General features: G+C 40.1%; 1 pseudogene; it reads left to right on the top strand.

Annotated features, from left to right (window-relative positions):
- The first annotated feature begins 1,605 nt into the window (after positions 1 to 1,605).
- On the top strand, positions 1,606 to 12,101 carry LOC128773770 (glutathione S-transferase P-like; annotated as a pseudogene).
- The last annotated feature ends 936 nt before the right edge of the window (positions 12,102 to 13,037 follow it).

Below are 13,037 nucleotides of genomic sequence, written 5' to 3'. Positions count from 1 at the left end.
TGGAAATTAACAAAATGTGTGTAAATTAAGCAACACCCTACTAAATAACCACCAGCTCGGTGAAAAAATGACATTAAAATCCTTCAGATCGTTCTGAGCTCTATCATTTACAAACCGTGGAAGAACTTAACTATGGTTACATGCCCTAAAAATGTAGACATGACTTCCAAGGTATATGACTGGTAATGTGTTTCTTCTCCAGCATTTATAAAATTTGTTGTTTATTTGCAAACATTTTTCAGTGTTGATGTATTTTTGAGACAGGGAGCATTAGCAGGGGAGGGGCAGAGAGAGAGGGAGACCCAGAAGCCGAAGCAGGCTCCAGGCTCCGAGCTGTCAGCACAGAGCCCGACGCGGGGCTCGAACCCACGGACCGTGAGATCATGACCTGAGCCGAAGTGGGAGGCTCAACCGACGGAGCCACCCAGGCGCCCCTGTGGTTTATTTGTCCCCATTTTTGCTTAGATCATCTCATTTTCCCTCATCACGTCAACTTTATTCCTTCATATTTGGTACACGATAAATAAGCAGAGATAGTTATAATAATATTTAAGAATATTAAATTCAGGGATTATTTTACATCTATCATCTCAGAAGTGTTAAAGCGGCCTTCCCTTTAAAACAATGCCATTGTCATTAGTGTTATCAAGGGCAGTCTAGGCCCAAATTGTAGCTAATGTTTACAGCAAGAGCCTCAGGACACAGTGTGAATGTTCAGGTCACAAAATACCTGCTGCTGCTCCTGCCAGCATCATATCATTCTTTAGCAAGTTCTAATAAAAATGTTTATAAGCCACCCAACGCCTCACTCCTTTTGTCTGAGACAATGACGGAATACTTCAAATATACGTAAGTGGCATTTAATTCTAAGTTTTAATTCTGACTCTCCAATAACAGGTACACATTTTGCAGGCACTTGTAAAAGTCATTTTAATTGGCTCCGTGCATCTAGGGAGCTGACAGTGCGTGGCTGTTTTCTCTTAAATCGGTGACTTTTTGACACACACACAAACATTTGTCGAACTGTAACAACCCAAAATGCAAATCCATTCTCTGATTAGGAGTAAATATGCCATGTGTGGTGACACATGAAAACTAATTGGGGAGGTGAGAAGTCACCGTGGATTCTTAACTTCTTTTGATTTTACTCCCATAACATTTTGTCTACATTCGCTGTGTTCCAAAAGCGTGTTTCTTCGTCAGAGACATCAAGCCCTGAGGGAAAAATAATCTAGCAGTCAGTTAGGGCATGGAAAGTCATTAAATTCTCACAGAAGCCATCACAAAGGTTTCAGTAAATCTCAAATATGTATCTGGGAATCTTTGACAGAGGGAGAGACAGGCGGGGACTGAATTAAGTTTGCAGATGCGGGAAAGAACCCAATTTAAGTTCCAAGCTAGGAAGGTGGAGGAAGGACAAAGACAACTGGGGAGAACTGAATTAGCCTTGGAGTAGATAGGGACCTCGGTCCTGTACGGAGGATCCCGTGACAAAGGGGGGTCAGGTTCCACTTCCCCAGACTGCTCCCACGATGAGGCCTCTCGTCCTTCCCAGAGAATGTGGATTACGCTTCCTAAAAACTTGAGACGTTTTTGAAACCTAAGATGACCGAGTACATAACGGAGGAGCCCCAACGGCATTTTAAGCGTCTGGCAATTGCAAGAAAACGAGGGAAACCAGTGGGAGCAAATCGCAAGGTTCTGTGCCAAACTTACCCAAGAAACCGCATTAAGGACCAGAAGCATAAACACCGCCGAGGGAGGGAAAGAGATGAAGGGAAGTCAATGTACTCCCTTAAAGATCGGAATGAAGAAAAAGTGGCAAAGCGCAGTCTATTTGTAAAGTCAGAGAATCTGATAAAGAGAAGTTGAGCGTTCTACGGTGTCACCTAATAGGATTTCTTTCTCCTACTAAGACAAAGAAAACGCTAGCGACCCGTGCTCGGGTGGGCATGCCCTCTGACCTGTTTGCGAAGAGCAGTGAGTTATTTCTACTTATCTCATTAAAATCTTTTGCTCAGTCGCCCTTGTTATCTCCATTTAAGGGAGCTGGCCAGTTTCAATTCAACCTGGAGTCCAATGCAACTACAGCTCTTACCCTCACACCACTTGATTGGCAAGTTTTATAGTGCTAATGGCTTATATTTTTATGCATACAGCTTGTCTCCCTAACTATGCCGCTGAAGGACAGAGACCGCGCATTTTATCCAGTATCTTCAAGAGCTAGTTGGAAGGCCTGAATCGACATTTGGTGACGGTGAAGAGGTATAATGAGAGAGACCGTGGAGAAATGAGAACCACGGTGAGATGACATTTCATCAGTCCTATGATCTAAACAATGAACTGAACAGCCACAGGTAAGGTTACGATTGGCCATGTGAAAGCCCAAGCCACTATCTCAGGAAATTTAGGTTGTCTAGACCGGCACTACGGTTAGTAAATATCTGCACACCCTGTTTTCCCTTGAAGCCCATTGTATGGTACTGAAGTACCCAAGTAATTGCCTTAAATCTGGATTTCATTTCTCGTTGCACCCTATGCACAAGAAAAATTCATCCTAGGTGTATATGATAAAGGTGAAGCATTAGGGCCAAACGTAAGCCTCAATAACAACAAAATTAAGAGCAAATCCAAGATAAGTTTTAGGGCAGTGATTTGAATCTCAGCTTGCTCGACACTACCTTTCAAACGAGTATCTGATTCAGAGTTACACTTCCTGATTTGATGGCTACAACAGGAAAATAAAATAAAAATAAACTGTCCCCGGAACACCTTTACTCGAACCTATAAACAGCAGAATTTTTTTTTTTTTTACCAGCTAATGCAAATGATGTCAAGGGGCAATCCCAGCTAATTAAATGTGCGTTTGTGTCACTGAAGCTCTGAATAATAAGAACAGGGCAAATCGCCCACCAATCAACTTTGTTTGAATTCCTGTTTTGAGACTGTGCATCTCCTCGTAGCTAAGTAGCAAATGTACATTATGTCATTATTTTTCTGCCCTTCTTGCTAAATAAAATTCTTCCGTTAGAAAAAAAAAATATGAGTCATAAATATGGAGCGATTACCCTTAGATCATGGTTTTCTCTTATATAATTCCCATGGAAACCGGATGTCACTTACTCAGTCTAATGCTGCATCAGTACCTTGAAATTCCTAACTTTATGCATATTCTTTCCAAAGACCATTTAAGCTGAAATGCATGAATGATGTACTTGAACATCATTCATCACATAAGATCCAGTATTCATGCTTATATTTTTATAAGGGAGGTACCTTCTGCTAAGCAGAAGCTATATATTGCTTGGGCAGAGTTCATGCGACTGAATCAATTTGCTTTCAGATACTCAATAAAGCAAAGAGAGCATCTGGAGTGAGTTTTGACATATTTAAAGAAAACTGTCACAGTAATTCATACTACTCATAAATCTATGGCATCTTCTATAGACAGCTTAAGTTGTTTTTATTTTTGATTAAGTTCTGATGTTCAAAGCTTTCTTCTTTACACTTGCATCCGGTTCAAGAACCAACGCATTTAAAATGATATATGTTCACATAAACCCTGGTGGTTCACAAACGAAAGAAGTGACTAAGATATCTGAAATCAATGGCAGCAAGAAAGTCCATTTGTCCTGTATCACATACTCAACTTCCAACCTTAGATAATAGAAACACGAGCAAAAATCCTCCTTGCTCGAACTTGGGTGGAATAGAGACCCAGTATATTGTCTATTCAACTACAATGACAAACCTCTTATACGACCAGGGGAAAAGAAATATTTTTTTTTCTGAATAATCAACCATGAGATCTTTTGACTCAAATTTTGCAATAAAGGTTGTCTTTTCAACTCCACAGCACTTTTTATAGTTTGGAAAAAATTGCTCTCAAATGCCTTCTGCACATATTTTCTCCTTCATATAGAGAATTTTAGTCACTTTGATAAGGAAAGGCTTCTATTCCCACATTTGTCATGCTTCCTCGCAACTTTCAGTGGGTGAAATCAAGAAAGGGTGACTATCTCTTTTCCAGGTCAATTTCTATGTACATCCATATAAGAAACACTGGTTAAAAGAAATATTACACTAAGGTACTATTTTGTTGCCTTGTTTCTCTTCTTACTCATTTATGCATTCAGTATTACAAAGCTATGTGTTATTGATACTATTCAATAAATATTTATTGAGGACCTACTGGGCACAAGGATCTACAGGTAATGTAAGGAAGGGTAAGATACAGTTCCTGCCCATGTGATACTTCCAAGCCTGCAAAGAAATAAGACCAATAGGCAAATGACTACCCAAAAACTATTGATTAGATCAAGTGTCAATCGAAAGGTAGGGACAAAGTTCGAAAAGGAATCAAGGGAGCAAGCGCGATGTTTGGGGTGGTTCTCAAAAGATATAGACATTTTAATGCATAACGACAGTGAAGGCAGATGGAACAGCCTGTGCCAAACATAAAGACAGGAAACTGAAAAGTGGGTGTGAAAAACAGAAGTAAAAACTAGAGATAGAGATTCGGGAATGGTATTCTGACTGATAAGTTACAAGACGGGAGACCTGGGAATGTCAGCTCATTGGCACACATACTCTCTCTCCATAAATTCATGACTCATTCAGCAGCAGTGCTGTATGGCAAATCAAGTGGGTGGCTAGGGTATGCAGTAAGTTCACGGACAGTGGAGCTGGCAGGAATATGGCAAACAAAGAAGGAAAATCCATATCCCCAATAAGTTTCTGTTCCCATGAAGACAACTCTGTCCATAGCCCCTCACAACCATGGTGGCAGGTAATTGACAGATCCTCTGATACATGGAGGGGACTCAGAATTGGTCACTGCTATTGATCGACTGTGGACACAACAGCGATGCTAGGCAGAAATGTCTTGGAGAGGGAACGTCTATAAAATTGAGCACATGCACGCATAATCCCCATCCCTGCCACCGAGACCATTTTTTCCTTCATGAGTTATTTTCAATAACCTCTGGAGTAGCTGAGGCTAGAAGTTGACAGACATCCACTGCATAGGTCATCTTGTCAACCTGATTATCGAAAGCCCACCTTTGCCGTAAGTGCATTTAGGGAGAATTTACACAAGACACAAATATCTACAATTGGAGACCATCTTAAGAGGTCCATCCAAATTCCTCTTTCCCAAACTTCTTGCCATCAATCCTTTAATCCTGCTCCCATCAAGCCCCTAACCATCTGTTCGTTCTAATATCTATTGTCCATGAATTAGTGTACATCCATTCTTTAGACCGTGTTATTCTTCAGGCCAACTGGGCCTCCAGAGAAACACTGGAGCTTGGAGCTATGTCCACATGGAAGATTGTCCTCTCTTATTACTCATTAGGGATACTCCCAAGGAGGCTTGTAATGTGACCGTAATCCACCTCTACCTTGTGATAGCATGCTGTCTGACAGCAGAACCTTCTATAAGTCAAACATGAGTTTTCTTCTCCTGAGCCAAATGATCATGGTGATCTCCTCGTGAGGCCGTAGGAATCAGCAGCCAGGAGCAGTAAGTGCCACTGGAATGTAAGCAGCGGGCTTGGGCAAATTATTTGTGACCAACTTGACAGTGGCCCTACATACTCAACTTCATGGCTTGATCAACCAATATCTTTTTTACTGATAGAAAGTTCCATTTGCATAGCTAAATAATAACATAGATCTGTTCCATAATTAAGCCTTCCATCTCTACCAAAGTATGGTTGTCATAATGGAAGTTCTGGGAATGCCTTACTAGAAGTTCCTTTTAAGTGATTTTAGCAAACCAATAGTATCTAATACAGCACTGCTAAAGCCCTCCCATTGTTTGAATGGCTTTTCCTGTAAAAGTCTTATAAATTAACATTTTCAGTAGAATATTCCCTATGTTAACAGCAAAGAACTCCAAGGTGAAATTGCTATATATCCCCAAGAACACATTGGGTTTTACCTAATGCACTAGCCTACATAATTGCTTTCATAGATAAAGCAAAGTTGACAACGGATGTGGACTGAAATGGAAACACCAGCATTATCTCAGCCTCTCAGAGAGGACCCTATCCTGAATAGCAGTCTCCTAGAATCAACTTAATTCACTACAATTGTTGTCACTAGTCAATACTCAAAACTTGACAAGTGATGTATGTATGTTTCTAGATGGATGTGAATTTCCTAAGACATTTTTCACTAACCTTTATCCATCATGAAACGCCGAGGAAGACCACCTGATGTGATAAGAAAGGAAAATGTATATAGGACAAACCATTCCATGAAAATGGCTGGAGTCTTGAGGATTATGTCATTCAGAAAGTACAGTTGGTTTCTCTTATATATAAAAGATATATGTGTGTGTGTGTATACACATATATGTATATGTGTGTGTATATATATATATATATATATCCTTTTGCATAGTTTACAGTCACATGTAGCTCTGCGATTTTATAAATGAAAGATTCAGATTTTGAAAGCCAGCATTTGTCTTAGTGTTTCCCCAATCTTGCTTTAATGTATGGAAGCATAAGAGGAGTAAGCAAAAATTTACAGTTTATGTACTTAATTTTGAAAGACAGAGAGAGCGCGCGCACGCGAGCGAGTGGGGGAGGGCAGAGAGAGAGGGAGAGAATCCCAAGCCGGCTCAGCATTGTCAGTGTGGAGCCCAACACGGGGCCCTATGTAACAAACCATGAGATCATGGTCCGAGTCGGAGGCTTAACTGACTGAGCCACCCAGGCGTCCCAGCAAAAATTTAGAATTGGAGCACCAATATGAAAAAGTGTCCTCAACCCAAGTCTCTCGAAAAAGTTCTCCTACGAACTTTGTGTGTTTAGGTGTGAAATGAATTACCGATGTGGCAAGGGAAAAACGTTCAGCAGCAGTCAGTCTGGTACCCAGACTGGAAAACATGGCTATTTGGGCAGCACTTACTTTTTTTTTCCTTAATTTATTCCAACTTCCTTGCAAAGCGTGCCACATTGTGAAAACCCAGTGGGCATAAATCTGCGGTGAGGGCCGGAGAAATCCCACTGGCTGGGTGGGTGTTTGCTTGCAGAGAGAAAATTGATAGAGAAGAAAAAATCTCCTTTACCGAGCGACTTTGCTTCAAGGAGACTAGGTGATGCAGAACAACAACAACAACAACAACAAATTGTATATTCGTTGGCTGTGTCGGTACAAATGAAAGTGTCAGACTTATCTGTTGGCAGAGTAAATTTACTCTACAGGCAAATAAACTGCAATAATATCAACAAGCCTCACATAAACTGAAGAAAATTGCCTTCGTAGAGTCATATATGCCAAGCCTGATTCAGAACATGGCACATCGCCTTGGAATTGTTTTTGTCTAGGTTGTCCTTCACTCATAAAGATTAGCTGCACTTCACTCATAAAGGTGAGCTGTTGCAGCTACCTTTGGCACACAGACAATGATGTAACAGGAAGCATGATTTATGGATCAAGTCAAGTAGCTTAATTATAGTGGGAGGCTAAGAAAATAGGGTGCTCTGAATTAATTTCCGATTGAGAGGCAATTGAATACAGTTTGTTTTATGTAGGCCTTATAGCTCTCCTTGCGGGCACACGGTGAACGGTCGTGCGGGACCCTTTTTATCCCAAGACTCTCTTCTACGAACATAATGCATATTAATTCACTTAAGACTTTACATAAGGTAGGCCTTCCCGTAAAACCGTATTTTACAGATGAGGACACTCTGGTAAGGGGCGTTAGAACCAACGTACTTTAAACGTAGAGTCCGCATTCTTAACCATTATGTCATGCTGCCCCAAAAGCACAGTATCCAATCACTTAGATGCTAAATATTGCACGTCTTTGTTCTTCCTTGGTTTTCAGAACCAGTTTCCATGCCATCATCAGTCCCATACCATCCTTTAAATTGTCATTGCCTCTGACCAACCAATGCTTGGACATTTTCATGTGTTTCGAGAACGAACACAGAGTATTCTGATTCACTGACCCATCTGTCTTCACTCTTCGCTGTAGTTTATTATATACAATGTTACGAGATTAATCGTTTTGGAACACAACCTGATTTATGTGTCTATACACCTGTTTCTTGCTCTAATATAAGAATCCTTTGGTCTAGCCAAACCTATCCTAATTCCATCCTTGCATTTTGGTCAGGCAGCCCATTTGTACCATTACATTCAATTGGAATTCCTTCCTCTTCTCTACCTACCTAATGGAAACCAATACCCATATTTCAGGTCACATTCTAAGGCTTCCCCAATCTCCATAAAGAATATCAGCCTACAGCACCTATCTCATTACCTACACCAAACATTTGGCTGGGGTGCCGGGGTGGCTCAGTAGGTAAAGCATCCAACTCTTGATTTCAGCTCAAGCCATGATCTCACAGTTCATGGGTCTGAGCCCCTCGGCAGGCTCTGAGCCGACAATGTGGAGCCTGCTTGAGATTCCCTCTCTCCCTCTCTCGGCCCCGCCCTCACTCACGCACGAAGCACATACACACTGTCTCTCTCCCAAAATAAATTTTAAAAACTTAAAAAAAAAAAGCATTTGGCAGCCATTCAACTTAAGATCTAGCTCTCTACTTTCACGTTGTAGGTAAAAGCTGAACTTCGAATTGATGGTAGAGTTCTGCAGTAGTAGGTTTAGACAATGTTTAATTGAATATTAATTGGCCCCAAAACACTTAGCAAAAATTTTTCTTTTACCTAAATTCATTTTTCTGGAAGAGAACAGAAAATTCAGGTTAATTTACCATTAAGTTATTTGAGTCTTGTTAAAAGAAGGATTACTATTCTGCCCAGCCAAAGTCCACTTCTCCACTGCATAAAAATTATTTAGTTCTAGAAACTTTTCATGTTTCACAGTATCCTTTAAAAGTTTAATTGGGGGGCGCCTGGGTGGCTCAGTTGGTTAAGTGGCTGACTTCAGCTCGTCATGATCTCATGGTTCGTGAGCTCGAGCCCCGCGTCGGGCTCTGTGCTGACAGCTCAGAGCCTGGAGTCTGCTTTGGATTCTGTGTCTCCGTCTCTCTCTGCCCCTCCCCTGTTCGTGTTCTGTCTCTCTCAAAAATAAATAAACCTTAAAAAAATTAAACACATTAAAAAAAAAGTTTAATTGGTCTTTTTAAACACTTTTAAATTATTAGCAGTAAATTCTCTGTGTGCTATGAAAAAGCCCTAAAAAGAGTAGAATCTGGAAGTATGAACACTTTCAAATTAGAGAATGACCATAGTCATGGATATTTCAATGAGTGTGTTTTGGAGAGAAATGGGGAATCACAAGATGAAAGATGGGGTCATTAAAATACATATATAAATACATATATATATATAAATACATATATATGTATATATGTATACATATATACATATGTATATATAAATACATATATATGTATATATGTATACATATATACATATGTATATGTATATATGTATATGTATATATAAATACATATATATATATATATATATATATATATATATATAATCAACATTCATTTCCAACCTGTGCATATACAAGGATTGTCTATTTGGCTTGCATATGTAGTCAGAATTTATCAATCTTCATCCAATTATAAGCAAAGTATCCACAAATTTATAAGACTGGCTTGTAATCAACAATACAGAAATCAGGGCAGAAAATGTTCTGATCCCGGGAATAAGCTAAGTAACCCTGATAAACATATGGGAGAAAGATCAGTATAGTGAAACCCCATTTTCCGTGAAAAGTTGAAATGTAATTGCCAAAGATCTCTTTTAGGAGAAGCTTTAACTTACAGGAAACATATGTGGTTAAGAAACTTGAATTGTTTTATGTAAGAGGTTAGCATGGAAAAATTGACAGAAAAATGAAATGTCACAAAAAGCAGTACCATTATCTACTGCAGTCTTCATACCTGGTGACAAAAGAGATAATGATTAAAGTTACATTCTCAAAATCATCTGTCACTCCCACAGGTTAACAATTTTCCCATGCAGTAGAAAATGCCTGCTTGATAAACAGATTTGTCATATGTCAATTAAGGAAAACTAAAGATAAAAGCCCTCCAATAATATGCTGGAAAAAATAACATGTTTTGATATTTTAGCATTACTAAAGTTCACATTTCATTTTGGAACTGCCAGGAAAATAATAAAAAGTGCTATGTGAAAAACATGGTCTTTAAATTCAATTTCCCACTGACGTGTTAATGAACTTGAAAAATATCAAAGTATAATAGAAAAAGCACAAGGCAAGTTACAAATAGGGCAAGACGTTTTTAATAGTATACTTCAATAAAAGTAGACGTTACTCTTAATATTTTCATTACTGAAATTTTTACAAAGACATTTTCAATTAACAGCCAATCTGGGTTTTTTTCTGTCCATTATATTCTTAGAATTTAGAAAAATTTACCCAGAGACTCAGTAGCGATAACAGTAATCAATACCAACAGGCTTTTCCTGTTTGAATAGAAGTCTCATGTAGGTGTTCCTTGCTTTGTGTGATAAACGTGCAACTAAAAGCATAGCAGGTTTTTTTTTTCATTATTTCTCACTTTAAAAAAGCTTTATTGCTTTTCAGAGGTACCTGAATGGCTAAGACAGTATAGCATGCAACTCTTGACCTCTGGGTTGTGAGTTCCAGCCCCATGTCGAGTGTAGAGATCATTTAAAAAAAAAATCTTTTAGGGGCACCTGGGTGACTCAGTTGGTTGAGCTTCTGGCTTTTGGTTTCTGCTCAGATCATGATCTCACGGTTCATGGGATCAAGCCCCGAGTTGGGCTCCATGCTGACAGCATGGAGCTTGCTTGGGATTCTCTCTCTCTCCTTCTCTCTCTGCCCCTCCCTTCCTTGCTTGTGCTAGCTCTCTCTTCTCTCAAAATAAATGTTAAAAATTTCTTTAAAAGAAATAAAATCTTTTTAAAAATAAGTAAATGGAATTTGAATAAAAACTTGAAAGAAAAATAAATCAATCAAAATAAAAAAGCAAGAGAAAGTATGTAAATTGTAAGTTGTTTAGTAAGGCAAATAATCACATTGAGATACTTTTTTTCTTCCTAGTCAGTTCAGATTTTCATATAGAACATTATCCCTTCGCAAACAGGAGGTGCTCCATGGATGGAAACTTGCCAGTAACTTTAGCACGAAAACTGAAATCACGTAGGAAATACGGAAATTCATAGAATATTTTCTGGGAAGGATGCAAACACAAGGCATTATACTTTTTAAACTACTTGTTAAATCAGCAACACGTTTCTACTTAAGAATTGCACTACCTCAACCGATGGCTGCCAGAGGGAAGGAGGGTGGGGGTGATGGATGAAGTAGGTGAAGGCGATTAAAAGACACAAACTTCCAGTTATAAAATAAATAAGTCATGGGGATAAAAAGTATAGCATAGGATCTCTGCCGCCACCACAACCACCTCTGACCACACAGTGACTGTGCTGCCCTACTCCATCGTCTGTTTCCCTGTTCAAGGCCATGGGCATCCTACTGGCTGACCAAGGGCAGACCTGGGAGGAGGAGGTGGTGACCAAGGAGGCCTCTGGTCTGTATGGGCAATTTCCCAAGTTCCAAGATGGAGACCTTACCCTGTACCAGTCCAATGCGACACCCGGGCCACTCCCCCGGGCTGTATGGGAAGGAGCAGCAGGGGATGATGACCCTGGTGGGCATACAGCGTGACGGCATGGAGGGTCTCCGCTGAAAATATGCCATCCTCATCTACACCAACTATGAGTCGGGCAAGGAGTATGTGAAGGCACTCCTGGGGCACATGAAGCCTTTTGAGACCCTGCCGTCCCAGAACCTGAATGGAGGGGGGGGAGGGGGTAGAGGGGCGGGGCAGACCTTCTTCCTGGGCAACAGGATCTCCTTTAAGAACTGCAACCTGCTGGACTTGTAGCTGATTCGCCAGGTGCTGGCCCTCAGCTGCCCGGACTCCTTTCCCCTGCTCTCCGCCTACCTGGTCCGCCTCAGCAACTGGCCCAAGCTCAAGGCCTCCCTGGCTTCCTCCAAACACATGAACCTCCCCATCAGTGGCAATGGGAAACAGGGAGGGCTTGTGGCACCCCCAGCAGGAGGCAGGGGCTGCCTGCCTTCCCTGTCCCAGGACCACAAAAATAAATAAATAAATAACGAGAAGGAAAAAAAAAAAAGTATAGCGTAGGAAATACAGTTAATGATATTGTAATAATGTATTGTCACTGATGGTAACTACACCCACGGTGAGCATTTCTTCATGTATGTAAGTCTCCAGCCACTCCGGTTGTGCACCTGCAACGAATATAACATTGAATGCCATGTATATTTCAATAAAAATATATCTCCAACAAAAAGAATTAAAGTGCCTCATGACAATTTTTTCTCAACCTAGGAAGCTACTTTACACTCTATTTTTAATTAGAAGGCAAAATTCTCTTCTCCTAGTAATACTCCTTTATATGGCAGCTATTTGCTTACTGTTATTGGACATTTAAATTCTTTTTCGCTTAAGCCTCTTATTTACTCCTTTACAGATTGTTGATACCATAAGGGGAAAGTTTTTGCAAGGTGCTAGCTCAGCAGGAATACCTCAAAAACTGTTCTAAAACATCTCGAACACTGGTAAAGTGGGGAGGGAAGGTTTATCAAAAGAGGGTATGGAGTGTTAAAGCGAGCTTATGAAGCAGATTAAAACAGTCAGAACCTGCAACAGTGGAAATTAATTAGTTTCAGATTTAAGGAAAAATTCTGTAAGACAGTGTGGAAGCACTTCAAATAGGAACTGAGTTAAAGCGACCAACATTTCCATACATAAATCGAGTTGCATTCAGATATTTATTTTGAAATATTCACACAATTACCAGCTATATTCATCCAAAATTCGGCTTCGGTTACGCAGCTACAGTACCCAGATCGTGAGTTGCAAAGTCCCACCGCAAGGTAGATCTCGTCTGCAGTTATCAAATGCAATTCTCTGCACCACATTTTAAAAACAAGTGTTTCCAGAAGCAGGCAACCAACACTGTGAGTAAGCCTGAAATTCCACTATATGTAGTGTGAGGAAAAGAAACACGGGGGACGC

This window comes from Panthera pardus, unplaced genomic scaffold, assembly GCF_024362965.1.
Source record: "Panthera pardus isolate Hobbes unplaced genomic scaffold, ASM2436296v1 HiC_scaffold_27, whole genome shotgun sequence".
Taxonomy (NCBI): domain Eukaryota; kingdom Metazoa; phylum Chordata; class Mammalia; order Carnivora; family Felidae; genus Panthera; species Panthera pardus.
Note: the sequence above shows the minus strand (reverse complement) of the source record. Positions and strands in the feature narration are given on the sequence as shown.